The sequence below is a fragment of the Physeter macrocephalus genome, chromosome 11 (assembly GCF_002837175.3).
Source record: "Physeter macrocephalus isolate SW-GA chromosome 11, ASM283717v5, whole genome shotgun sequence".
In the NCBI taxonomy this organism is placed as follows: domain Eukaryota; kingdom Metazoa; phylum Chordata; class Mammalia; order Artiodactyla; family Physeteridae; genus Physeter; species Physeter macrocephalus.
In genome coordinates, this window is record NC_041224.1 from 89,207,747 (window position 1) to 89,234,585 (window position 26,839).

The 26,839-nt window shown below is 40.2% G+C and overlaps 1 protein-coding gene across 9 annotated transcripts in view; it reads right to left on the minus strand.

Annotated features, from left to right (window-relative positions):
• Nucleotides 1-222: 222 nt before the first annotated feature.
• DTWD1 (DTW domain containing 1) overlaps nucleotides 223-26,839 on the minus strand; it is a 99,353-nt gene continuing 72,736 nt past the window's right edge. For 6 of the 9 annotated variants that reach the window (XR_008618616.1, XR_008618614.1, XR_008618609.1 and 3 more), the window contains 3 exons: nucleotides 11,856-12,058; nucleotides 11,477-11,553; nucleotides 2,096-2,702 (listed from right to left, as the gene is read on the minus strand). The gene's annotated coding sequence lies outside the window, so the exon portion shown is untranslated. Of the gene's footprint in view, nucleotides 560-2,095; nucleotides 2,703-11,476; nucleotides 11,554-11,855; nucleotides 12,059-26,839 lie in introns of those variants that run through there. The other 3 variants (XR_003681779.2, XR_008618612.1, XR_008618610.1) reach the window with 2 other exon arrangements.

Here is a 26,839-nt window from a genome sequence, read left to right on the forward strand (position 1 = left end):
TTTGGTAAGGGCCCACTTTCTGGTTCAGAGCCAGTACCTTCTCGCTGTGTTCTTACATGGTATAAAGGGGGAAGGGAGCTTTCTCAGGCCTCTTTTATAAGGGTACTAACCCCACCCATGAGGGCCCTTCCTTCAAGATCTAATCACCTCTTAAAGGCCCCATCTCCTAATACCATCACCTTGGGGATTAGGACTCAACATATGAATGGAGGGGGTGGGGGGGAAGCACAACATTCAGACAATAGCACTACCAAACCATGGGATATTTTTGAGCAAGGAAGTGGCATAATGACAGTGGTATTGAAGGAAAAAAGTTCCCCAATAATTATCCAGTATGGAACTGACCTGGTGCCAAGTTTAGGGCAGAGCTCTGAGCTGTGGAAAACAACTTCCATGTGTTTTTAATGCAATACAGATGACGTATCCAGGAGGACATCTGCTGACATCCTGGAGGGCAGATCACTTTCCCATTGCCTGTGCTACCCACATTTGTCATTCAGGTCACCAAGGGGACAATCCTCCATAGCTTCAAGAAGCAGCTTCTCCTCATTTCTTACCTCTGAAATATTCCATGAAAAGAAAGGATGCAGAATTGCCATACTGGATATTAGAAACTAACATGTTAGCAGAGCAGGGAATTTTCCCCTCTCAGAACCTGGGGCCTTAGGAGTGACCTTTCACATGAAGCATTTAGTTAAATAGTGTGGTGGGGTTACTGAACCTTAAAGTCAGAGGCAACATCTGAATGGGTATTGGGTTGCCACCATTACTCTGAAGAAGGAACAATAAGCTTAAATGCTTTTGAGTAAGAATTTATCAGGAAGGCTAAATTATGAAAAAATGCTTGAATTAGACAAAAGAAACCCACAAGATGGATGTAGTTCAAATATTTTCCAACATAAGCTTCCTTTGGAAAGTAATTTAAGTGTTTGTTTGCCTTTCCATCGCATTTATGTGTGATATATTGAGTAATTAAGGAGGACAGAAAGGGAATCCCTGTGGTATAAATTCCAGGAACAATTGCAGACTCATCCAAAGGTCACTTATAAATCAGAACAAGCCCAAATTCATAAGCTAGCCTCAAACAGAATCAAGTATCCTATAAAAATAAGACAAAATTACAAGAACCATTATTTCCACCCTCTCAAAATATTTACAAGAAAACAGGACACTGTTTCTTCAGTCAGGCAAATAACTTACCCAGAGCATTCTTAACTATTGATGCTGAATATTACAGCATAAGAACTTTGACATTTTGCAACTTGCATTGTGCAAAGTATATTATCTGTTCAATTCTCTTGGGTGTGTGCAGTTGACTATTTTTGTCTATGCATATTTTCTTGGGGAGAAGATGTCATAAACTCAGGACTGTTCTTAAGCAGAACAGGCAATATTTGCTCTAACACTTTCTCAATTCTCTTTTGCAAGGTTTTCTTCTCCTGAGGAAGCTATCACAGCCTTTTTCCCTGGAACCTATCCCAGGCAGCCATGACATTGTTACCTAGAGCTCTGCACTCTCCTATCCCTAGTCCTTTGACAAGTCTCTAAATTGTATCTTCTCCTTTTGGACCCAAGGTGTTGTCCAGCTAATTGCAGACAGATGTAATGGATTAGGTTCCCTTCTAGGCAGTGTAACATCTGTAGCCTATGGACAACCCCACTCCCACTTTAGTTTTTTTAGCTCATAATTTGGGTAGGTTTTTTGAATATGTGAATAAAAGGTGAGGTGGGTAGTGACACCCAAAAAGGGAGGGCCAAGGAAAAGTGCTAAATTTGGGGACCCTGGGCATCTAGTTGGGAGAATGCACATACTGAGGCTCCAGAAAGTAGGTGTGAGGACGGTGGAGAGAGTTTCTAAAAGGGAAGTTTTAATATATTAAAGAAAAATTATGTCTACTTCATAGGTTTGCCCTTGCTTCTGGCCTGCTATTTTTTGTGGGCCTTTTCACTGTCTATCAGTTGCACTGTGAAGGCAGTTATGTTCAGCCATATGTCTAGTTTGTGACCTACTATGGGAATCACTCATACTTGGCAATTTTGTTTGAACTCCCAATTTCATTTGGGAGCTCAAGAGGTAGAAACAACGAGCCTTGGGAGATGTGGGTTTATAGCATGCCACATCCAGATCAGCCAAGGGAAACTGCCTGTTATAACCCTCAGAATACTCTGCCTGACCTTGGAATGCAGAAATGGCATATCAGTGCCTCAAGCACTAACCTTGTTATAAACTGGACTCTGGGTTTGTTCGTCAGAGTCATCCTTCTCTGTTGTTTCACACAGAACTACATGCATTGCAGATGCCCCTTCTTAATACCAATTTATTTTGATTCTTCATGTATTAATACTCTTAGATGACTTAGAATGTGATTTATATATTTATTAGGGTTAAAATTTGGGTATTATATTATCTTGTGGATTTGTGGTTTGGAGGGAACAGAACTGAGCTAGGAGTCAGGAGACTTGGATTCTACTCTGTATTAGTTTAGATAATGCTATCTGCTGTAACTAACAATCCCCAAATCTATAAAGGCTTAAATGCAACGGAAGCTTATTTCTCACTCAAGAAAGGTCCAAATGTGTATTCTTGATTGATGTGCTGCTCTCTTCCAAGTGGTGATTCAGGGACCCAGGATCCTGCCATCTGGTGGCTCTTCCATCTTTAAGATGTGCCTTCCAAGGTTGCTATGTTCATCTGTATCAAGCTGAAAGAAAAGGAAAGAGCAATGAAGGACTTTTCAGTTTTTAAAGTGAGTTTTTTCTTTTAATTAATTGTTATTGGAGTATGGTTGCTTTACCATGCTGTGTTAGCCTCCACTGCACAACATAATGAATCATCCATACACATATGTTTATGCCCTCCCTTTTGGACTTCCCTCCCCTTAGGTCACCACAGCGCATTAGGTAGAGCTCCCTATGCCATACAGTAAGTTCCCATCAGTTGTCTATTTTATACATAGTATCAATAATGTATATGTGTCAATCCCAGTCTCCCAATTCCTCCCACCCCACGCCTCTCCCCCTTGGTATCCATACATTTGTTCTCTATGTCTGTGTCTCTATTTCTGCTTTGCACATAAGATCATCTATACCATTTATCTAGATTCCACATATATGTGCTATTATATGATATTTGTTTTCTCTAACTTACTTCACTCTGTATGACACTCTCTAGGTCCATCCATGTCGCTACAAATGACCCAATTACATTCCTTTTTATGGCTGAGTAATATTCCATTGTGTATATGTACCACATCTTCTTTATCCATTCCTCTGTTGATGGACATTTAGATTGCTTCCATGTCCTGGCTATTGTAAATATTGCTGCTATGAACATTGGGGTGCATGTGTTTTTTTTAATTATGGTTTTCTCTGGGTATATGCCTAGTAGTGGGATTATTGGGTCATATGGTAGTTCCATTTTTAATTTTTTATGGAACCTCCATACTGTTCTCCATAGTGGTTGTATCAATTTACATTCCCACCAACAGTGTATGAGGGTTCCATTTTCTCCACACCCTCTCCAATGTTTATTGTATGTATGGGCCAGACATGAAATGGGTGCATAACATTTCAACTTACCATTCTTTGACTAGAACTCAGTGATTTAGCCTCAGATAACTGCATGGGAGGCTGAGAAATTTAATCTAACACTGTATCAAGGATGAAAAGGAAACAGGTTTGATGACCAGCTAGCCAGTCTTTGCCACATAATCCTAGTTCTGCCACTGTTTATTTGATCTTTCCTTTTAGATTGTTTTAATAGTAAGAACATTTTCTTACCCATTTTTCCAACTCCAGAATATTTAGAGAATTGCCTTATATATAGTACATACTCATTACTGCATGCTTACCTGATAGACAAAAAATGAATAAATAGTGTTGAATAGTCAAAATTCTGCCCTCTCTACAGCTCAGGACATTGGGTGTTATTCTAAAGGACTAAGAAATATTTTCCCTCAAGAAGTCAAAAATATCTATCTCAGGATCTCTTTGACTGTGGAGGAGACTAATATTAATGCTGCAGCCAGGACAGGGTGGCTCAAGAGGAGAAACTGCTGTGAAGAGCTGACTATCAGAAGAAAATCTGATGAAAGAGTCGGTAACTAATTAGGACCAGAAGGTGGACTCTCCAGTACTCTCTTCATGCTGTCCAGGTTCCCTGGGAGAACAGAAACTGGTCTAGATGGGTTGCAGAGGGCTCTGACTGGGCTTGGAGCTTTGTCAACAAAGGAGGGCATGTATGATGGTCATGAAAAGAACAGACCTATAAGGATGTCACAGCCTGTAGAAAAACTTGCAGCAGTCTGCATGGGAATAATTAAGTTAATGATAGATCCCAGAACAAGAGGTGTCCTCTCCAAAAACTACAGGCGATGCTGGGGACATTGTGGGGGCCTGGGCTGGAATCATACTACTGTCTACACCTAGTACCTCTGTGCTATGAGTAGTTTGTAGCAAGTATGCTTAGCAGGGAACATTAATGTGGGAGTCAAAACATCTGGGTTGTATTTCCAGACCCATAACTAACGAGCCATGTGAGCTGGGCAAGTCAGTCCACCTCTCTGGGCATCATTTTCATATTTATGAGGAAGGGTTGGATTAGATGGGTTATGATCAATAATAATTTCTGCTGAAATTATTCAAAGCAGTCAATCCTAAACCTGCTTACCCTGGTTTGCCTGTTCCCTCCCACAGATCTTCCTCACAGTTTTCCCCTCTCTCACTCCCTCTTGCCCAACTTTGGTGCTTCCAATTCATGTGCTGAAGTCCTAACCTGACCCCCATGGCATCATATGCCCCCTTGTACTGGAATCTGTGAACATTACAAAGTATCTTTTCAATGGCTGTCACCTCGTGATCTGTTGGCCTTACCATACCCAAGCAATAATAAAACCTATATTAAAACAACATAGGATGGAACCTACCTGTCTCCTGAAGCAGGTATCTCTAGAGTCCTTCTACTTTGAGCAATCTTTTATCCTCTTACTTTAGATAGGAGAGTATTGTACTGTTTTAACCATAGATATTTCAGTTATAATAAGTTATTGATCTTCTGAAGTTACCCAGTCATTAATTCCAATTTTTTTCTGAATCAGGAATTACAAAAAGAGAAATTCCACAGAAAGTCTTGTGTAAAAGTCATTGCTTAAATAGAGGCAGGGGAAAATGGGGTCCTGTTTTAGGAAACCTTTCATTTTGCTTTATTGTAGCTGATGGTAAAAAATCATTCTGGTGTGCTTTTTCGGGACTTCTGTTAACTTTTTTTTAACTTTCCTTAGCTCTTCTCTCTTCTTTGCTTTTGGGTCAGAGTAGTAGAAGCTCCCTCCTGATAGTATATGATGGGATAGGTTTGGAATGGATGCTGGGAAGAATCAGGAAAATATTGGGGTAAAATGATCCTTTTAAAAGGCATATGAACATAGTGTTTTGTATGCAATGTGTTCTCAATAAATACTTTTAAATGAATCTATTAACAATAAATGAACATGTGCTTTTGCTATTATTTTATTACATAGTATCTGTATTGAATTGTATACCCCCTCTGAAATTCATATATTGAAGTCCCAACCCTGGTACCTCAGAATGTGATCTTATTTGGAGATAGGGTCTTTACAGAGGTAATAAACTTAAAATGAGGTCATTAGGGTGGGTCCTAATCCAATATGACTGATATCCTTATAAAAAAGGGAAATTTTGAAGGCAGACACGCATACAGGGAGAACACCCTGTGAACATCAAGGCAGAGAGCAGAGTGATGCTTCTACAAGTCAGGGAACACCAGAGATTGCCAGCAAACCACCAGAAGCTAGGGGAGAGGCCTGGAACAGAGTCTTCCTCACAACTCTCAGAAGGAACCAACACTGCTGACACCTTGATCTCAGATTTCAAGCCTCTAGAACTGTGAGACAATAAAATTTTTGTGTTTTTTAAAAAGGACATGAGTATAAGATGAAACACAAGAAATATATCCTAGTATATGACTAGATTACTAATGGGAATATTATGGAATATTTCCTGAATGAATTAACTAAGATATAAACTAGTATAAACAGTGATTGACTGTGTAGTCTTAATCTATCACCTCATCCTTCTTTGCCTTTACATTTTGTTTGAAAAACAACTATTCCAGCCTCTCTCTAAATATACTTCATGGAGATGTTGTGAGGAATTATTTGACTTTCTGGAAATTGCTTTCAGTTACTATAAATTTGCAGAGAAAGGTTATGTGTAAAGCAAAATTATGTAAGCATTTGTGTAAGGGAATAAACACAGAAGTGTTTTTCAGTTCAAGAATTAATACTTTGACTCAAGTTATGGTTAAAAGGTACCATAGTTATTGGAAATCAAGAAAACAATTTAGTCTTTCTTTCAGAAGTTCTGTGTGAATTTTCTACTTTTGTTATTGTGTTTGGTTTTGAAAATGCACCCATTCACAAAACCTCTGGGCAGTTGGACAAAACAGATGTATAATCCTCTGAAACGGGACAGGACTCAAGTTAAAGTATGATTGGTTGAACATTTAAGAACACAATGAGGGAAAGGCTCACCTTTCTCCTCTATCTGAAGTTGCCAAGTGAAACCTTCCAAATATTCTAGAGAAAGGGGATGCCTCTGACTCACATTCTGTTTGCCTCCAGTCTTGCTCAACTTTTTTTTCCAATGAAAAAAGGAAGGACAAAGGAAACAGAGTAAAAGTCAAGGAACTAATTTTGCGTGGGAGGAAAGTACAGCTGTGTAATCTCTGGGCTATGACTGTATAAAAAGAAAAACTTTGTAAAAGAACCCAAACCTTAACTTATTCAATGCTTTAATTTGAAGACGAAGGCAAGATGTTAAAGAATGGTGGGACCGAGGTGCTCCTTCAGAATCATGGCCTTTCTCTGTGTCTCAAAGACACTTGAAAGATTGCAAAACTTTCCTCCAGAGCCATTTCTAAGGCTGGAGAAACTGCCTTCTTCTGCATACTTCAAATCTATCTGTCAATGGAAATTTAACACCCCCCAAAAATGCTAACTTCGGATATACAAGGATTGAAATGTTCACAGAACCCTCTAGGAGTGTATGAGTTTGGCTGGATTTATCTTGCTCTAAGGTCAATTCAATCCTGAAAATCCTCAAGTCGCTTCCTTCAAATAGGGAACCATAGGTTCAGGTGAACAGTACTCTCTCTTGCTACAAAAAATAAATTGAGGGCTTCCCTGGTGGCGCAGTGGTTGAGAGTCCGCCTGCTGATGCAGGGGACACGGGTTCGTGCCCCGGTCCGGGGAGATCCCACATGCCACGGAGCGGCTAGGCCCATGAGCCATGGCCGCTGGGCCTACGCATCCGGAGCCTGCGCTCCGCAACGGGAGAGGCCACAACAGTGAGAGGCCCGCATACTGCAAAAAATAAATAAATAAATAAATAAAATAAAAAATAAATTGATATCTTCAGTAGGACCAAGACTTCTGGGGCAAAAAGAACAAGTAAAAATTAAAATACTGGGTGTACTGTTTAGCCCAACTCTTTCATTTTGAAGATGATGCAGCGGAGGCTCAGAGATAGAATTACGCACTGAAACATCCTGAGGTCCCTTCTGTAGGTCATGCGGAACTAGCCTCACCCCCAGGCCTCACTCCTGGTCTGCCCACCCTCTTGCTGCAGTGATGGGAGAACTGTAAATATCTCATCAGGTCTCAGTGAATCCTTGCCTGGTTGACTGAGTCAACTAGAGAGGAAGAGTTAGGGGTCCTTATGGCCACCCTTCCATCCTCACCCCTGCTCTCTAGATTCTGAAACAGTAGGGGTTCTGGGCGCAGGCCTTTGAGCAAGCTGCGGGGGTGGTAACTGAAAATGCCAGCGAGGAAGCAGGGCCTGGCACTCCCAAGGGAAAAACTAAGTGGTATGCATGGCCCTTGCATTTTCCACCTTTCCTTCACTTTTTCTTTCCTCTGAAAATGTTTTCTTTTGAGCAAGACTAAAGGCAAACAGAATATGCATCAGAGGCATCTTTCTCTCGAGACTTTGGAAGGTCTCACTTGGTATCTTTAGATGGGGAAGGAAGGTAAGCCTTTTCCTCACTGACAATGTCTAGCCAACCATTCTTCACCTTGAATCCTGGCCCATTTCAGAGGCCCCTGGTTGTACATCCATTTTGCCTGACTGCCCAGCGGTTTTATGAATGGACATATTTTCAGACAAAATGACTTGTTTAGAATGATGTTCAAATTTTAATATTCATAGACATCACCAGGAGGGCCTGTTGAAACACAGATTGCTGGGCCCCATGCCTAGTTTATAATTTAGGAGGTGTCTGGGTGGAACAAGTTCTAACAAGCTCCCAGGTGATGCTGCTGCTAGTTCCAGCATTCAGGGCTAATGGGAACAATGGCCCCCAGGACCCAGCCTTAGATGCGCTCACCTTACCTGCTTCCACATCTCTGATAAGCCCCCTTTTTGTGCTGACTCAGTGAGAAGCTATAGCTCATGTGACAGGGAGACAGTGACAATAATGAGCATTGTCAACTTCTCAGAGGAACCACCTTGCTGCTTTTATTCCTAACTCTTAAGGAACTCTTAGACTTCCTTTTAGGCTCTTTATTTATCTTACTCCTCACATATAAATGACCACAAAGTCCTATAGATTCTGTATCCTAAATATCTACAGAAGCTCTCCCCTACCTCTCCATCTCCTTTCTCACCTCCTTGACCCAGGTGAACATGATCTTTAGCCCAGAATTCTGCAGCAGCTCCCTATTTGGTCTTCTCTTTCTCTCCACTATCAGAGCAAGGTTCCTAAAACAGAAATCTGATCCAAAAACTGGTCTGCTCAGAATTGCTCCAGTGTGTCCCCTTGGCTTTCAGGAGAAAGATAGAGGGGCAGCGATATCTTGGGGACATTTATTTTGCCTTTCCATCATCCTCTTCCTTTCTCCAATCATACCAACACTCATAGCATCGCACTTGGCAGAAGAAGATGTTCAACTGGTAAACCTCTTTCCACTTAAAACAGCTACCTTTCATTTTATTTTAATGAGCATTTATAGCTACCTACTATCTGCAATGCCTGACACTTTTTGCTAATGCTCACAAAAATCAGGTGGGTTACTGGGAGGAAAGAATGAGACATAGAGTTAAGGAGCTGACTAAGAGTTATATTTATATCGAGCTAGTTAGATGATAAATTTGGAAGAGAAAACAGGTCTCTTGTTGCCTATCCAGGTTTCTTGCCATTGAACCTCACAACAGCCTTCATTTGTTTTTCAAATGTATGAGTTAGGAAGTAGAGGGTAAATGAATAAGCCCTGGCTTCAGGCACTCCAGATTAGAAAACTGGTTCTGCAATGAGGTAACCATGAGTACGTTTCTCACCTTTTTGAGCCTCCATTTCCATCCTGAATTAACTTTGTTCATTTTTTATTATCCTTCTAATAATCCCCTTGTGGTAGCAGTGTTCTAAGATGACCCCAGTGATCCCTGCCTCCTGGTATCCATGCCTTCATGAACCTTTCTACTGTGGAGTGTGGACAGGATATGCAACTTGCTTCTAACTAATAGGATACGGTGATGGGCATGAGTTATCCCTCCCATAATTATGTTGTGTTACAGAAGGGAGTTTGCAGATGAAAGTAAATTCCTAAACAGTTTGACATTGACTTAATTAAAAGGCGATTATCCTAGATGGGCCTGCCCTAATCAGGTAGTCCTTTAAAAGAGGGCTTCTTCTTTCCCTGAGCTCAGAGACTCCAGACAGCAGGGCTTCTCTTCCTCCTGCTGGCTCTGAGTTCTACAGATGTAAGAAAATCAATTCTTCCAACATCCACATGAACTTGCAAGAGGACCCCTGAGTCTCAGGTGAGACTGCAGCCCCTTGAGTGCAGTCTTGTGAGACCCTAAGCAGAGGAGCCAGCTAAGCTTTGCCTAGACTCCTGACTCATGGTAACTGTGAGATAATAATTGCATATTGTTTTAAGCTGCTAAATTTGCATTAACTTGTTATGCAGCAATAACTAACTAATACATCCCCCTTTCCCTGTAATTTCACCACCATCTCCCCCTCACCCCTCAAAAAAAGGGGTAGGAGGGGACAAAGATCAAAGAGCAGACTCTATGGACCGAGTGGAGCTGGTTTGAGAGCAATCACATCTTTACTCACCTGTAACCCTAGTTAGACAGAATGGCTGTCAGCAGTGCTGTTCTGGGAAACCAGATGGTGTATGCTGATGGGGTATAGTCTACCGGGGACAGAGGAGTGTGGGGTTGGACTAGAGGACATTTGTCTTTACTTTTTCCATAGTTGTGCCCTTTTCTGGAACTCCAGGAGGGAAGATCATGCCAGGGAAGAGGGAAGAACTGGCTCTGGGAGGTTAAGTAACAAAGAAGGCCATATCAAATGACTGGCACAGCAATAATGCAGGAGGTTGAGAAATGGAGCTGGGTTTGAAGACACAATACCCACAAGCCATAGTTTGATTCTGTCACTAGTTGTTTTAGGACTACAGTTCCTCACTGAACCTCTTGGGATTTTGATTTCCTCAACTCTAACACAACAGAATTATATGTTTGGTAGTTTCTAATTTCTTCAGAAGTATACTGCCTTTCTCAAGTGAAATAGAGAAAAGAGATGAAAAGCAGAGCTGTTCTGATTAAAGCAGAGGACCCAGCATAAAAATTACCGCAGGGGATAAGCCCCAGGCTCTCTTCTGACTCAGGTATCTCCTCATGATGCTACGGCTCTCCAGCAGAGGCTGGCCAGGATACAGACTGGGAGGATGCATGCAGGTTTAAGCACCTTGCCACTTTCTCAGGGGCCATACAAGTGTGGTAGGGCTGGTGGGGAGCCAGCTCATGTACAAGAGCATGAGCCCTACTCCTGCAGGGCCTCCAAGGCTCACATCAAGAACAGACACAGCTGTCTTGCTTCTAGCCATTCCTTCACTGGGCTCACAGCTGGTCAGCCAGAACTTTCTCTGAGGCTCTAAAGACTGCTCTACTCTGAGTCTCAGCTAGAAAGGGTGAACAATGTAAGTTTCATTCTCATTACATGAGCTGTTCCAGGAAAGTCAGTCTGTCCCTCAGAGACTCCAGACAGCAGGGCTTCTCTTCCTCCTGCTGGCTCTGAGTTCTACAGATGTAAGAAAAGCAATTCTTCCAACATCCACATGAACTTGCAAGAGGACCTGAATTTCAACTTCACATGGCATCAAGTAGAAACTCCCAGCCGACCCGTACTCCCATCCTCAATACTTGGTTTTGCAATTTTTCTGTTCCTATATTATACATATACCCCCACCAACCCTCAAAGCCAGCATTATAAACACAGACAGTAGAAACAAACCTCTCTCCAGACCTTGTCATTTGGCTCCAGCCAATTCCTTGTATAAGAGCTTGTGTGTCTGTAAGTTGTCTCAGACAGTTTCTTGTAGTGTGTAGAGAGAAGACTAAAGAATGAAAAGGATGTTCATGTTTTCATCCAGTGCATTTACTGAAAACCTACCATATGTCTGGTGCCATTCCAGTCGCTGTGGATACAGCAGTGAACTAGATCGTTTCTACCTTCATGGAGCTTCCATTCTGTAGTGGGAGAGAAGAAATTTTAAAAAACAGTTGTGTAGGAGACATAAACAAACAAGAACATTTAGGGTAAATTAAGACCATTGAAAGAAATAAGCAAGGATCTTGGATAAATGGGTATCAAATGGGGTGGGGGAAATGACTTTTGGTTATGGGCATTCCAGAAAGGCTTCCCTGAGGATGCAGCATTAAGCTGAAACTTTGAGGCTGAGAAGAAGCCAGTCAAGCCAAGATTCCAGGAAAACACTTCTAAGATACAGGTGACAGCAAAATCAAAGGCCCTGAGTCAGAAGAGAGCTCACCCTGTGTGAGGAACTGAAAGGTCAGTCTGGAAGCAGTGTGGGAACATTGAGAGGGTGGCACGCCTTTCGAGTGGATCCAGCTCTCTTTTGAAAACCTTAGCTGGAGTGGAATGTGTGGGTCGAGCTCCGGCTTTGCCACTTGCTACTCATTAACAGTCTGTAAGACTCAATACAGGGAACTCTGCTCAATATTCTGTAACCACCTAATTGGGAAAAGAATTTGAAAAAGGATAGATACATGTATATGTATAACTGAATCACTTTGTTGTACACCTGAAGCTAACACAACATTGTTAATCAACTATACTCCAATATAAAATAAAAAGTTTAAAAAAAAAGAGTCAGTACATTTCCCTAAGTTCCTGAATCAGCCGCAGTGGCAATCACCTGACCCCAGGTGGCTCAGGCTGGTTCTTCAGGCCACTGTAATGATTAGATTGAATTTCTTCAGTGTCTTAAGGTGAGTCCCCTGGGAGACAGACTCTGAGATGGAGATTTGTAAGCAGGAAGTAAATGGGGTGGTACACTTGAGAACGACTCCTGTGAGGGAGTGAGGAAAGTGAGATTTGGTAAAGAAGTTGCAGGAAAAGTCACAGCCAATCCCAAAGGGAGCTCTGAAGCTGGGAAGGCTTTTTAGAGTCATCTCAAACTGTGGTACAGACACCAGGCCTTTTGCCTCCATGTTGACCAGTCATCAGGTGTGGGTTATCCCTAGGTAGGGAATGTATGTAACTGGGCCAGACAGCTCCCTTCAGCTATAGGAAAGGCCCAGAGAGGGACTCAGCTGTGAGTCATCAGCAGGCAACACTCCCAGCACTGGGAGAATGCGTGTCTGCCCTGCAGTGGGAATTGGGCGACACATCACAACGTTCGCTACACTAATAGATGTTCTGGCCAACCTGATAGCAACCAGCCATCACTGAGACTCAAATACCACTGGAATTTCTCTGTAGCTGAGACCCTGGCTATTGGGAGGAGACTATTTTGCTAGTCTCCATTTATTATAAATATTTTCTGAGATTGCTTAGAAGTGTATTAAGGTCAATATTTTTAAGATGTTCTGTTAGGTAGGCCTCCAGGCAAATACCTTCTGTGAGGGTAAAGTAAACAAATTGCAAAAGATATGTGTTCCTGGTCACTTATATGCTATCCAGGATTTCTCAGAACTGGCCATACCCCTGGACCCCACTTTGCTGGATGGATTTCAGAGCAGGGACATCTGAAGTCCACAGAACCCAGTTCCTGGCCCTCAGAGAACATATTAGTACAGCTCAAAGGAAAGGCTTCAGATTCACAGATGAGCTGTGTGGCAGCTCATGCCCCAATGAGGTGGCTGTATGTCTCTGTGCAAATCCAATGGCAGGCTGTCACTGGGTAGTGTGGTTGAGTACAAGACCAGCATCGGGGAATAGATGATGATGGGGGTGCAAGGTGCCCTATTAGGGAGGTCAGAAAGGCCTCTGGGATGAGAAAGTGACATCTGAGTAAAGTGAGGAAGTGAGTCATGTAGATTTCTGGAGGTAGGAAGTTCCAGAGAAAGGAAAAAATGTGCCAGTGTGCTAAGGCTGAAGAATGTTCAACTCACAGTAAGAAGGTCAGTGCAGCTGGGTACAGTGGGCCAAAGGAGGAAAGGTCAGAGGGCTGCTGGGGGCTAGATCATGTGGGGTCAGGAAAGCAGGCCATGGGGAGGACTGGGGAGTATTACTATTTTTTTGTGACTGAAATGGGAAGTCATTAGAGAGTTCTGAGCAAGGAGTGATATGATCTGACATTATGTTTTAAAAGGAACACTCAGAGAACAGACAGTAGGAGGGAAGGGTAGGCAGAGCACAAGTAGGAAGCTACTGTGGTAATTGGGACATGAGAATAAGATGGTTTAAACCAGGGTAACTGCAGAGGTGGTGAGAATTGATTGGGTGCTGGATAAACTTTGGAAATAGAATGTGCTGATGGTTTGGCTACAGGTGTGTGAGAGAGAGGAATCAAGGATGACTCCAAGTTCAAGTGTCATTTCTGTGTACAGTCACTCTCCTCTCCCACCTCCACCCCCACTTTGTTTTACTACCCTCCTCTTCTAATCCTGAGGACTCACATTTCCTTACCCAAGCGCTTCAGTGTCACCTCGCTCTCCCACCCCAGGCCCTCCCTCTTTGATAGTTCCTCATACTCTGCTTCTAAATGCCTTTTTATATTCCAAACTTTTCTATACTGTGTCCTAGCCTATGAATTCTCTGCATAGTGACTGGTTAACTAGTTTGCAAAAGTAAATAAAGATCAAGGTGCTAGTTTGAAAATGTCATACAACCCTACCACCAACACCCCTTACATTTCTATTTTTAGTGCATCACCCCTGCCTTATCTCACAGTCATGACCAATAAAGGAATTTTAGGCACTTGAGAGTCAATGGTGAGAGATGTGAGGCCTGGGGGCCTTTTCTAGAAGGAACTACTTCATTTATATTATCCTCACAGCAATCTCTTATTCTCATATTACTGAGCGAAGAACTGAGATTCCAAGGGCCTGGGCCCAAGACATGGCTGGTAAATAACAGAGCTGAGATCCAACCCAAACTGTCTGACTCCAGGGTCCGAGCTCTTCCCCTCCATCCCAAGCCCTGCTGGGGCAGAAGGGTGTGCAAATGATTTCTGGGTTATAAGGACACCAAGAATCGACCTGCTCTCTAGCTGTGGCACATTCCTGTTATTTCTGAGCTTCAGGCAGACAGGAGAGAACTCAAAATGCCACCTGGTAAATATTTCTAGTGTTTGTTTCTAGTGCTCAAGACAGTTTTACAAATGACTGTTACTTCAGAGCTATGCTCTGCCAATTCGCTAAAACTCCAATTGCCTGCTTTAAAGTCTAGAAGCCCTACATGTGCTTTTGAGCACAAGCTCTGGTCATTTTCAGTCCTCTGGAACAGTCTGATAGTGGACAGTGGTAAAGTAAAATTATAGTTGGAGTTGGGATTTTTTTTTTTTCTCACAGACACCTTGAAATGTGGTGTTTAGTATTTCCTGGCATGAGCTTGGGATCTACTCACATCTGTCTCACCTCTTGTAATGTGACTGTAGCACATTAGGTCTATTCTGAATCTTTTTATCCTTTACCTCTATCTATAGGTTCAGAGAAAGAATGAACCATTAATGACCTCATCAATTTAATAGACTATGTCAACTTCTCTATCTAGTCCTATAAACAGAAAATCAGACTCGTGGTTTCCTGCTGTCCATCTGGATTTCCAAACTGCCTTTCAGCCATGAACTTTATTCTTCCTGATTAGAAACAGAGATATTATGGGGAAGGGGGGTGGGGAGAGAGGAAGGAAATAGTAATGAATCTTATCAAGGCAACTTCCAACCCTGGGATTATGTCATTCAACTAGGATATGCTTTTGCAGGTAAGGATACCAGTTGGTATGTGTTTCCTTTCCTCGGAAAATCCTTTGTGTCAAACTATTTTTCATATAATACTAAAGTTTACTCATTAGCTCACATTGGTAGTCCATTTACCTTTTAGGAAAAGCTCACCACCACAGATCTATATTAAATTTTTTAGGTATTTAAAAGATAATCTTATGTTTTAGTAAGAGTAACTTTTATGTATGTTGCTGTTACACTTTAGCAAACAATCAAATAGTCATACAGGAATGTAGCTGTAGCTTGATTAGGGACTATCAGCACTCAAATTAATTGATTTTAAATAGTTAAACTTTATAAGTATTACATAATATTTTTAAAGTAATAAATAAAACATCAATGTTTATTTTTTGTTTCCCTGGGCTAGCTACTTTTAAAAAGTAGCATTTAATGATCTTTGCTAATAAAGTAGAACAGTGGTCTAGCAAAAGGGAATTGCCACGTATTCAACCATACCATCTGCTGTTACCATGTAAAACAAGACTAACTGATGTGCTAGGCATTTTACATATGTTGTCACAGTTAAATATCCGAATGACTAAATTCAGTGCCCTGAAAAGCTAATAATATCTTTGGACTACATTATATGGTAGAGGATCTGCAACAGTTAAATTTTAAATTTTATTTTGCTCAATTTTAAGATTGGTTTGCAATTCTGAGCATAGGTAATGTTTATAATGGGCTCATTGTCCTGAAGCTTAGATTTGTCATCTTTCATTTAGTCAATAAAGTGTTTATGGAGCAACTACAATGTAATAAAGTCTGGGGTGAATCAGATACAAATTTAATTCTAATAAAATTATAGCCAAATGCAATTTAAATCAAAAATTTCATGGAACAAGCTCTTTCATGGAACTTTTATAAGGTGACTCAAAAATTTTGATGGAAAAGCAAATGGCCAATAATTGCCAGGATTATTTTGTAAAAAGAGAACAAGGTAAGGAGTCTCCATCTACTAAATACAAGACTTATAATACAGACAGTGTGTACGGATACAGGGATGAATAAATAAACGAATGCATCACAACAGAAATACCAGAAAAACAGAGAGACATATATGAAATAGATTTGTCATCTTTCATTTAGTCAATAAAGTGTTTATGGAGCAACTACAATGTAATAAAGTCTGGGGTGAATCAGATACAAATTTAATTCTAATAAAATTATAGCCAAATGCAATTTAAATCAAAAATTTCATGGAACAAGCTCTTTCATGGAACTTTTATAAGGTGACTCAGAAATTTTGATGGAAAAGCAAATGGCCAACAATTGCCCGGGTTATTTTGTAAAAAGAGAACAAGGTAAGGAGTCTCCATCTACTAAATACAAGACTTATAATACAGACAGTGTGTACGGATACAGGGATGAATAAATAAACGAATGCATCACAACAGAAATACCAGAAAAACAGAGAGACATATATGAAAAAAAAAATATATATATATATATATATATACTTTAAACATCTTTAAAGTCCTATGAACTGGATCAAAACACTCAAGTTTGGTGCAGCCATATGACTGAGTTCTGACCCACAGAACGTGGCAAGATGGCTCCTCCAGGCCTGGTTCATGAAACCTCCCTTGTATATTACATGTTCTTTTTTCCCTGGCCTTCTAGACAGATGTAGAAAATTTGGTGGAGCTCTCTGAGGACCAAAAAAGTGACAGAGCCACTAGATGGAAAAAGCCTGAATGACTGCATAGAGCAGACACCCTGTGCTATCCTCTTTGTGCCCCCCACCCCCAGTGTATGGCAACATAACCAAGAAATAAACCTCTGGTGTGTTAAACCACTGAAATTTAACACTGCTTGTTTTAACAGTTAGTCTAGTTTGACTAATATACTCTATAATTACATTCATATCCCCGTCTCTTCCTACTAAACAATGAACTCTTTGAGGGCAAAAACATACAGTCCTTCATCCAATGTTGCTTAGCTAACAGATGATCAATAAATACTTTTTCAATTAATAAATATTCAATTAAGCCAGAAGAAAGGACTAATATATTTTATAATGTTTCCTTGCACCTACTTCTCCTAAAGTGACTATTAAAACAACCATGCACAGAAAAAAAATTTTCTTTTTATTTATTTATTTTTTTTGCAGTACGCGGGCCTCTCACTGTTGCGGCCTCTCCCGTTGTGGAGCACGGGCTACAGACGTGCAGGCTCAGTGGCCATGGCTCACGGGCCTAGCCGCTCTGCGGTATGTGGGATCTTCCCTTCCCGGACCGGGGCACGAACCCATGTTCCCTGCATCAGCAGGCGGACTCTCAACCACTGCGCCACCAGGGAAGCCCGAAAAAAAAATTTCTTAAACCTCAGAAAAATAAAATAACAAGTTAATCATATTTCACTATTTCTCAAGTATTCTAGTATTGGATATTTTGCTGCAGTAGAAAATAAGAGATTGATCTGGAGGTTCCCAAAAGACACAATCATGCATTCTTTAAAGCAATTAAAAAAAGAAAATTTTCCATCCACTATTCTCATGAGGAAAAGAACAAAATTTGCTACATTCTGTAGGTCCAAGTTAATTCTGATCCCTAGGTTTGCATTTGAAACAAGAAAATTTTATGGAGTCGCTTTCTCAAGGCTCTTTTGACTACACAGGCATTCGACACATTTACTGGAGGCAGCCATTTGCCACAGTGTGGCAATAAATAATACACTAAGTCAAAGTGTATTAAAATGGTATTTAATGTACAACCTTCTCCCCCCTTTTTTTTAATTACTAAGAAATATTTGCAACACATTAACCCCAGGCAATCTTAGGAGACTTTCAATTTAAGAATATTAATATGTGTGTTTTATTGAGTACTGAGAGAATCATTAAGTATAAATTAAGGATTCCCTATGGAGAGTGACGCTAATATTAATAGATGAAATTACTGCCCCAATATCCTCCCTTTCCCAAATAAGATATATTTCAGGAAGCCCACAGAAAGTATACATGCCTATCTTCATTTTCAGATTTAAAAAGCCAGTAGTCACTATTAAGCAGAAGTTACATGTATTGATTTAAAATAAATTAGTATATGAAAAAAAAGATATATATGTAGGTATTACTGAATCACTTTGCTGTACACCTGACATTAATACAACCTTGTAAATCAACTATACTTCAATTAAAAAAAGAAGAAAGTGCTCCAAAAACTAAATAAATAAAATAAAATAAATTAGTATGGCCATTATAGCTTTAAAAGAGAAATCAGAATTTGATACTTGAACCATTCACTCAGTCATGTAAATTCTTAGAGAACGGACAGTTGCTTTAGTGAAGATTGACTGGATGGCCTTTTTGGAAATGAGCAAGTCTGGTAAATACATGTCTCTTGATTATGTATACTGTGTCTGCTACATGATGTCTGGGTTTCTCCTCATCCCTACCCTACCTTACCCTTACCTTGTGGCTTACTAGTTTCTTTGCCAAGGGATGGGGTAAGGATATTTAATATTTCTCTATGTTAAAAGGAGTTGAAATTTTAATATGGTTTGTTTGGGGATTGTGTGAAAAAGTCCACACATCAAAATGGCTCCTTAAAAAGGCAACTGCAAAGTGCCATTTATCCCCTCTATCCTTTTCTGCCCAACTCCCACCATTTTGTCAACTTTTGTTTTGCCTGAATGGCTTCGTGCCACAGCAAATTCGGGTGCTCAGTTGGGTGACTTGGGTTTCTAATTGTTGAGTATCTTCTATCTCAGCACAAATAAAAGCACACATATTTTCTTAATATACTTCCATGTATGTTATTCATATTGTGAATGTTGTTTATGATTTGCATCCTGGTCAAAAAACAATCCTTGCTTCAATTATAAGGAAAGTTTTAATATGTTTCTTGGAAAAAAAGTAAGGAAAACATTTTGAATTGAATTACCAAGAAAAAATTGAAAGGCGAAGTATATCTACTATTCTGTTCAATGACACATTTAAATTCATGTTAAACAACTCAATGTATTAAAATATACATTTTCAATTTTCTACTAATTCAAAAGTAAGACATGAATTTTTAATATTTTTCCAGGTCAGTCAGTTTCATTATGAAAATACATCTGATTTGCAAGATGCTGGGCTATAGGTGTCATATATACACTCACAAAGGCACCAGGCCTAATCACAAAAGAGGTAATGAAAGAAGGGAAAGATGGCTCTATAATTAGGAGCTTGAATTAGATGCTAGCGCAAGATGTAATGTGCTGAACTTAAAATGCCTGTAGAATCAAATCTGACTTTTAAAAGAAACAGCTTTACCACAGAAAGTCCAAATAGTGTCATCATTGTTCAAATCAAGAAGAAAGTAAAAAGCCTCATAAAAGAGAAATAGCAGTGTTTTTTCAGAGCCATTTCATGTCTGCTCTTACAATGCTTACAAATGGAAATAAAGCACATTATGATTCAGAAGAAATGAAACAACAAATTAAATATCATCTAGACACAGTCCATCTCTGAGGGCTATATGCTCTGTTGTTTTTATGAGAAGGATTACTCTGTTCTGGATATCCCTATCCAGAAATGTCCCCAGGAAAATACCCCAGGGTTTTACAGGATAGTGGAACAACTGTAATCCAAAAATAGTTGGACGGGGGCAGGAGGCATCAAGGAGTACAAGAGACTTCTCAGCATATTCCTTTGATGAGATGTGAAGACTGATGATTAACTGCTTTTACTATTTTCTCTCACAATTTAGTTTTACAATTATGGAATGAAAAGTGGCATTTTATGAGAAAACAATGTTGTCATGTTGATAAAGCATAGTTATGAAAGAGAGGGAGGTCCCCTGAACAATTTAGCAGAATAATTGTTCAGCTTTTCTCCTTTGTTCCTCTATAAACTCTCTCTATGACTCTATCAAAACCAAAATTTTCCCATCTTATGATGGCTCAAACTCTTAACTTTATTTACCCAGAATAGACTTCTATCTTCTTCTACAAACCCATATATCCATATATCCCTTCCTACCTAACATTTTTTCCTCCTAAACATCCTCTAGGCACTTCAAACTCCACTGAACACATCCTCATTATCCTCACTGTAATTTGTGGTCATTCTGAGAAATGCTGCAATTATTACTGCATTCTGAAATGCCTCACCCTTGATCTTCCCCATAAAGAGTACAAATCTCTGTATACAGAGAGACATAAACTGTTAATGATAGGTTTAGGTTGTTTCTCAAAGTGGTTCTTGTTCTTGCAGCAAAAAAATGGTGTATTCCTCTATAGCCTTTACAAATATTAAAGAATAAAATGCTGTAAATTCTTTTGATCTTGCTGGCAAAAACTATCTATGTGTTAAGGCTACCTTCTATTAAAGCAGCATTATTTTTGTAGATAGGTAGGTTGGTAGGCAGAGGATGGTTAGATAGACCGGCAGATAGAGGGGAAAAAAATAGAGAAATAGAGAGGTATGGATATTGGTGTTTTATAAAATAAAGGAAAAAAATGGATGAATGAGTCACTGATTCTCAGTGGGGTGGAAAGACATCCAGAATGTAGTGAGCCAATCTCTGCTGAGGGCTCTTTCTTGGTCATTATCTACATGGCTTGAGTTTTATTAGAGAACAATCTTATTTTCAAATATTTTGCTCCAGTATTATACCACCTGTATCAATTTTAGTCTTTAGGAAATTTGGTCACCAAATTTATAGTGGAAATTAATAAATGTGTCTCACTTATTTCTGTTAGGGTCTTCAAATTTTCTCTTGAAGAGAAAATACATTAAATGTTCAGTTGTAGGACAGCTTCCATTTTTCAACTTTCCACTTTAGTCATTTCTCAGTTCTCCTCTTTCTTGACCTAACAGCAGCATTCAATAAAGTTGATCCCTTCCTCCTTCCTGAATAGTTTCTTTACTTGACTTTGGCACATCACTCTCTCTTAGTTCTCTCCTTACATCATTGGCTGCTTCTTCTGAGTCACCTTTGGCGACTCTTCCACAACTACTTGAACTCTAAACGTTGTCCTGCCCCAGGGCTCAATCTTTGGATGTCTTTATATATCTACAATTTCAAGTTGTTTCATGGCTTTAAATACCATTTATATACCACTAATGCTCAAAATTATAGTTCAAAAAGCCTGGACCTCTTAAGTGAAGTCTTTTCTGTCTATTCAAAATCTCCACACAGATGTTTAATACAAATTTAAATTCAATGTGTTGAAAACAGAACTCTTGATTTTCCCCTCAACTCTTAATTCTCCTGCAGTTAGCCTTATCTCTACCAATAGCAATTCATCAATCCAGTTGCTTGGGCCAAAACCCCTGCACTTTTCTGTGATTCCTCTGTTGTCCTCATACCCTACCATCAATCTTTTAGGAACTCTTGTTGGCTCCACCTTAAAAATATATCCATAATACTACCAATTCTCAGCATGTCTTTCTGTTCCAATTTTCTCACCCACATCCACTGCTATGATCTTTGTTAAGCTATTATCATAGCTGGATTATTGCAATAACTTTCTAACTTTTTTTCCTTCCTGTTTCCCTATAGTCTATTCTCAACACAGCAGGCAGTGATCCTTTTAAAACTCAAGTCGGCTCATGTCCTTCTTCTGCTCAAAACTCTCCCATGGTTTCCTGTCTTTCCCAGAGTAAAAGCCTCTAAAACCTTAAGTGGTCTGGCTCCCCAAGAGCTCTTCTGTCACTCTTTTTTTTTTTTTTTTTTCAGCGGCCATGGCTCATGGGCCCAGCCGCTCCGCGGCATGCAGGATCCTCCCGGACCCGGGCATGAACCAGTGTCCCCTGCATCGGCAGGCGGACTCTCAACCACTGCGCCACCAGGGAAGCCCTGTCACTCTTCTTATTTGTTGTGTTCCAGCTATACTGACTTTCTTGCTTTTCCTTGAACACATGTCTAGCACTCTGCCACCTCAGGGCTTTTGCACTGGCTGTTCCCTCTGCCTGGAATAATCTTTCTTTAATACTTACAAATATCACTGGATATTTTATTCAATTATCTGCTCAATTTTCACCTTATCAAAGAGACCTTCCCGGACAACACTAATATAAAATAGTAACACCTCATTTTCTACCTCACTAATCATGGTTAATTTTCCTCTGAGGCACTTTAAAACCATCTGACAATACTACATTTTGTGTTAGAGGGGACTCCCTGAACTGTATTATTGGATGTGGAGAAAATGTGGAATATTATAACAATGAGGAGGCAGGATCCTGGCAGGAATAAGGAGGACTGGGCAGAGGCTCTGAGGAAGAAGATTGTGGTTTGTGAAAAAGAACTTTCTCTCTGCGGACAGAGCCTGGTGTTGCCAGACAACTAGCTCTCATGGCCCCCTAATTGTCTTAATGACTCTGAAAGGGGTTAGTGGAAAGGTGGAGAGATTTGCAGGCTTGTATATTTTTGCATATGAGATGCCAGTGGTGGAATCTTCAATCATGGTTAGCATCACTTTCCTCCAGTCTTTGCCATGTTGAACTATACCAGTGCTCAAACTGCAGGGTTTCCCACAACAGAGCAGGTATCCCAATGGCCTAGGGCAATTTCCTGATTAGGATGGCTCACTCTTTTCTTATCCCCTTCTTCTGAGGTAATGGTTTCAATGGAAAGCAGTGAGTTGTAAATGCCATAAGACATCACAAGTCTGGGAGCTGGCGCTGGACCCACCATGGCTTACCTCCAAATCCCTGGCTTCCCTAAAGCTGAATGCCTGGTTCTCAGCTTATCAAAGTAACACTCTGGCAGAGACCACTTTGAAAATCTGCACCCAAACTACAATTTCAGGGATTTGAGAAACCACACAACTAGCTTTTTCTTTCCATTTCTGGAAATGGAGAAATGGAGGGTATTTTTAAGGGTAAAGAGCTTTTCTGATTAAGTGGCTCCTTGACTAATCCTACTGCCACCAGAGCCAGTATTAAATGTCACAATCCCCAGACAGGATTGTAAAGTGGGAGAAGTGTGTTCTGTGTACCTTTCCACCTTGGAAACTCTCTCTCCAACTCTGTTCTCTCATCCTCAACCAAAAGGCCTCTTTAAGGCTACTTACTTTGTTTCCTCTCTGTGAAATATGTTTTAGCTCTGCAGAAATATGAAGGCCACCATGAGTCATCAGAAGGATGGAAGTAAAACGTGGGGGCAAACTTAGGTCAGATGCTAAGAAGAGCAAGACACACAGGCCAAAACCTTGTCAGTGAAGCAAAACCAGGACAGGGGGCGCTGTGCTGGAGTCAGAGCAAGAAGCATTCGTCTGGGGAACTAGGATACACAAAAATGATTCATGGGCAAATAAATCCAAGATCAAAGTGAGTAAAGGGTTGAATGAATTATGTTTTGGGGTAAGGCATAGGAAATAGGGCATGTACACAGTTGGTCTGAATGAATGCTCAGCTTTGTGTGTTTGTTTTGTGTGTGGGGGTATGTGTCCTCTTTGGAAAACTAAAGACTCCCGTGTATTAGGTGCACTTCTACTGTTCTTATAGAGAGAACTAACATATACCATGCACTTTCTCTGTGACAGGCAAGGGCTTTACTTGCATTATTTTATTGAATTCTTGCAGCTATGGTGTAAGCGCTATGTTTACCCCCATCACTTGTTTAAACTTATAGAGTAATACGTGTAGACTCTAGGCTTTGAATCCGACTCTGGCTGATTATAGAGACAATGCCCACTCTAAACAGCCATTTGGCCTCCATATGGTAGAGTGCTGGATTAACAAACAGCCCGCATTTGACACACAGCAACACTCCCCAGGGTCTAAGTCAATAAACTGGGACTTCCTCAAAACCCTCCCTCATGTAATGCTGTTCCCCTGAAACTTTCAATGATCCTTCTAGTTCCCCAGGTTCTGTGATAATAATTTATCTGCTTTGATATCTCAGAATTTAATGAACTAGCCTTGGCCTGCAGGATCTGGTCTCTGGAATATTAGCTCTGATATGAAATCTAATATAACTTTTAATTCAATCCGATGTACCTAATAGAATCAGCCTTAAATAGGTATTACCATAAAGAAAACTATTACAAAGGCATAGGTGATGACAATTATATTATAAATTTTATCATCTCCTAACAACATGCCAGGTTGACCAAATTCTCCACTGGAATTCCTAAATCCCCTAAAACTGTGACCCAGAGGACACACTGGGTCCAAAGTCCCTGAAAGGATTTCTCCTAATAATTGAAGTACAATGCGTAACTTCATTTCTAATTCCCTAAACTCTATTCTGGAATACAGCAATATTGAATCAATGTTTGCCTTGGGTCTCCTCAGCCCAGGGACTCATGCATTATCACACCATTTATTGGCATTCATTCATTCAACACAGAATCACTGAGCATCTCTGGGCCATGCCTTGGAACTAAACAGTGAACAGGTCAGGCATTGTCCCTTGTGAAGCTTATGGTCCAAAGTGGAAGCTAAGTCATGTTGTAGTGTCAAGAGTACTAACCATGAAAGATTCCCATTCTACCTCCTAACAAGCTGCACTTTCCAGCCATATTTTTAATCTTAATAAAAATGCTATAAGGTCCTTCACTCAAGTTGATACTGCTCCTGTGTCTCACTGAGATGAAGACTACCCTTGAAAGACTTGAGCTTCCTGGCCATAATACACTCCATTTCAATAGAGAGTGAATTTATTCCTGCTTCTGTATATTCCTATTGTGTATACAATTTTCCCTTCTGGAAAACTTTATCCTTCCACTTTGTTTACCTAATTCTTGCCTTCCTGAAAAGCCCAGCTCAGGTTCCCTTCTTTTCTGAAACACTCTGTGACATAAGGGAGTTCTTCACCTAAACTCCCAGGACTTTCATTATTTGTGCCACTTGTTATCATGACTCCTTAGATTACTTATCTTTTCTTATATTTACCCTCCAGGGGTTTTTTACCTTTTCATCTTGTATTCTGTTGTTTAGAAAATTGCCTAACACACAGTAACCATTTTAGCCATTTCTGGGTAAAATGGTTATTGATGATAAAAACACATATTTCTCTATGAAACTGGTGATTACCAGGCCTAAAGAGTAAACCTTTCCAAGGTAAACACTTTATGACAATTAGCTTTTGGCCAGAAAGATTCACCCTTAGACTCAGGATCTGTATATTTCCTTTTAGGTATCTTTTCATGCCATGGGTCATGAGGTCAGCTTTTTCAGCACTGGTTTCATGTGTGGTGGTGTATTATAGAGAGGGAGCAAGAAAGAAAGGAGAAACAAGGCTTATTGTTTACAAGACTGGCTATAGTAGCTGATATTCTGTGGGAAGTAGCTGGTTATTTGGTACCAGGGATTGTATAAGCACTATAAATAAGACTGAATAAAGAACTGAGTGAAAATCCCAGACAAGGCACTACGAACTAGGAGAACAAGATACGATGATGAGTTCAAATACTCTTTGTCAAAGAGATGTCAAGAACATAACAGAGAAAAGGACAACTCATTTGATCAAAGACAGGGAAGTTATAAGTATCCAGACCACAGTCTAGGCAGGGAGGGAATGTGGAACCAAATCAAGTAAAGAATCTGAACAGCAAGGATCAGGAATTCAGGACAATAATTCTAAATGGTCTCTGTAGTAAGTGGTACTCAATCAGTATTTGTTGAATAAGTGAATGAACAAAAAGGACACACTGGGACCTGACTGTAGTCTAAACGAATCCATCTGCCCTCAGATGCATTCCCTGCCCTGGCCCCACTCCACTCCATATCACAGGAAGATTGACCCCTGGGGGCTGCCATTTTCCAGGTGACTTCCTGTTGGGTTCAGCAGCACTGACAGGAGATTGGGGTGGCAGGGTAAAGCCAGGGTACTCTTCCCCTTCTATATGGCTCCAGTTGGCATTGCAAGCAACACCTGTGTTTCCTTCCTGCCTCTAGTTCTCAATGGGTCAGCCCATTGAGGTTCTGGACCCTGAGCTTTAGTAATGTCACCTTCTACATTTGTCTCTCTAGCCCAACACCATCAAACATATATATAATGTAAGAGCCATATATGTAAGTTTTAATTTTCTAATAGCCACATTTAAAAAGTCAAAATTAAAGGGTGAAATGAATTTAAATACTATATTTTATTTAACCCAACACATTCAACATATTTCTCTGTGTATTCAATATAAAAACTATTAATAAGCTGTTTTTCCTTCTTTTTTCATATTAATTCTTCACAATCTGACATGTATTTTACATTAAGAACACATCTTAGTTTAGACTAGCCACATTTCAAGTGCTCATCAACCAGGTGTGGCTGGCTACCATACTGGACAACACAGTTCTAGTCTACTGGTAAGAGGGGTTTCCTGCTACTGCTAATTTTGGGGTTGCTTCATCATTACTCCTTGTTTTGCTTTTAAGCTATGACATCACTTGTGTAACTAATTTCCTGAATTAAAACCCATTGTAAATACTTGAAGCAGTTTCTGGGTTTTTTAAGAGTCTGACTAAAACAGATTTACTAACAATACTAAAGAAAGAATATCAGATGGTCAGACATGAAAGAGAGAAAAGGAGAGTCAAAAAATACTAAAATTCATATGGAACCACAAAAGACTCTGAATAAATAAAGCAATCTTGATCAAGCAGAACCAAACTGGAGGCATAACACTTCCTGATT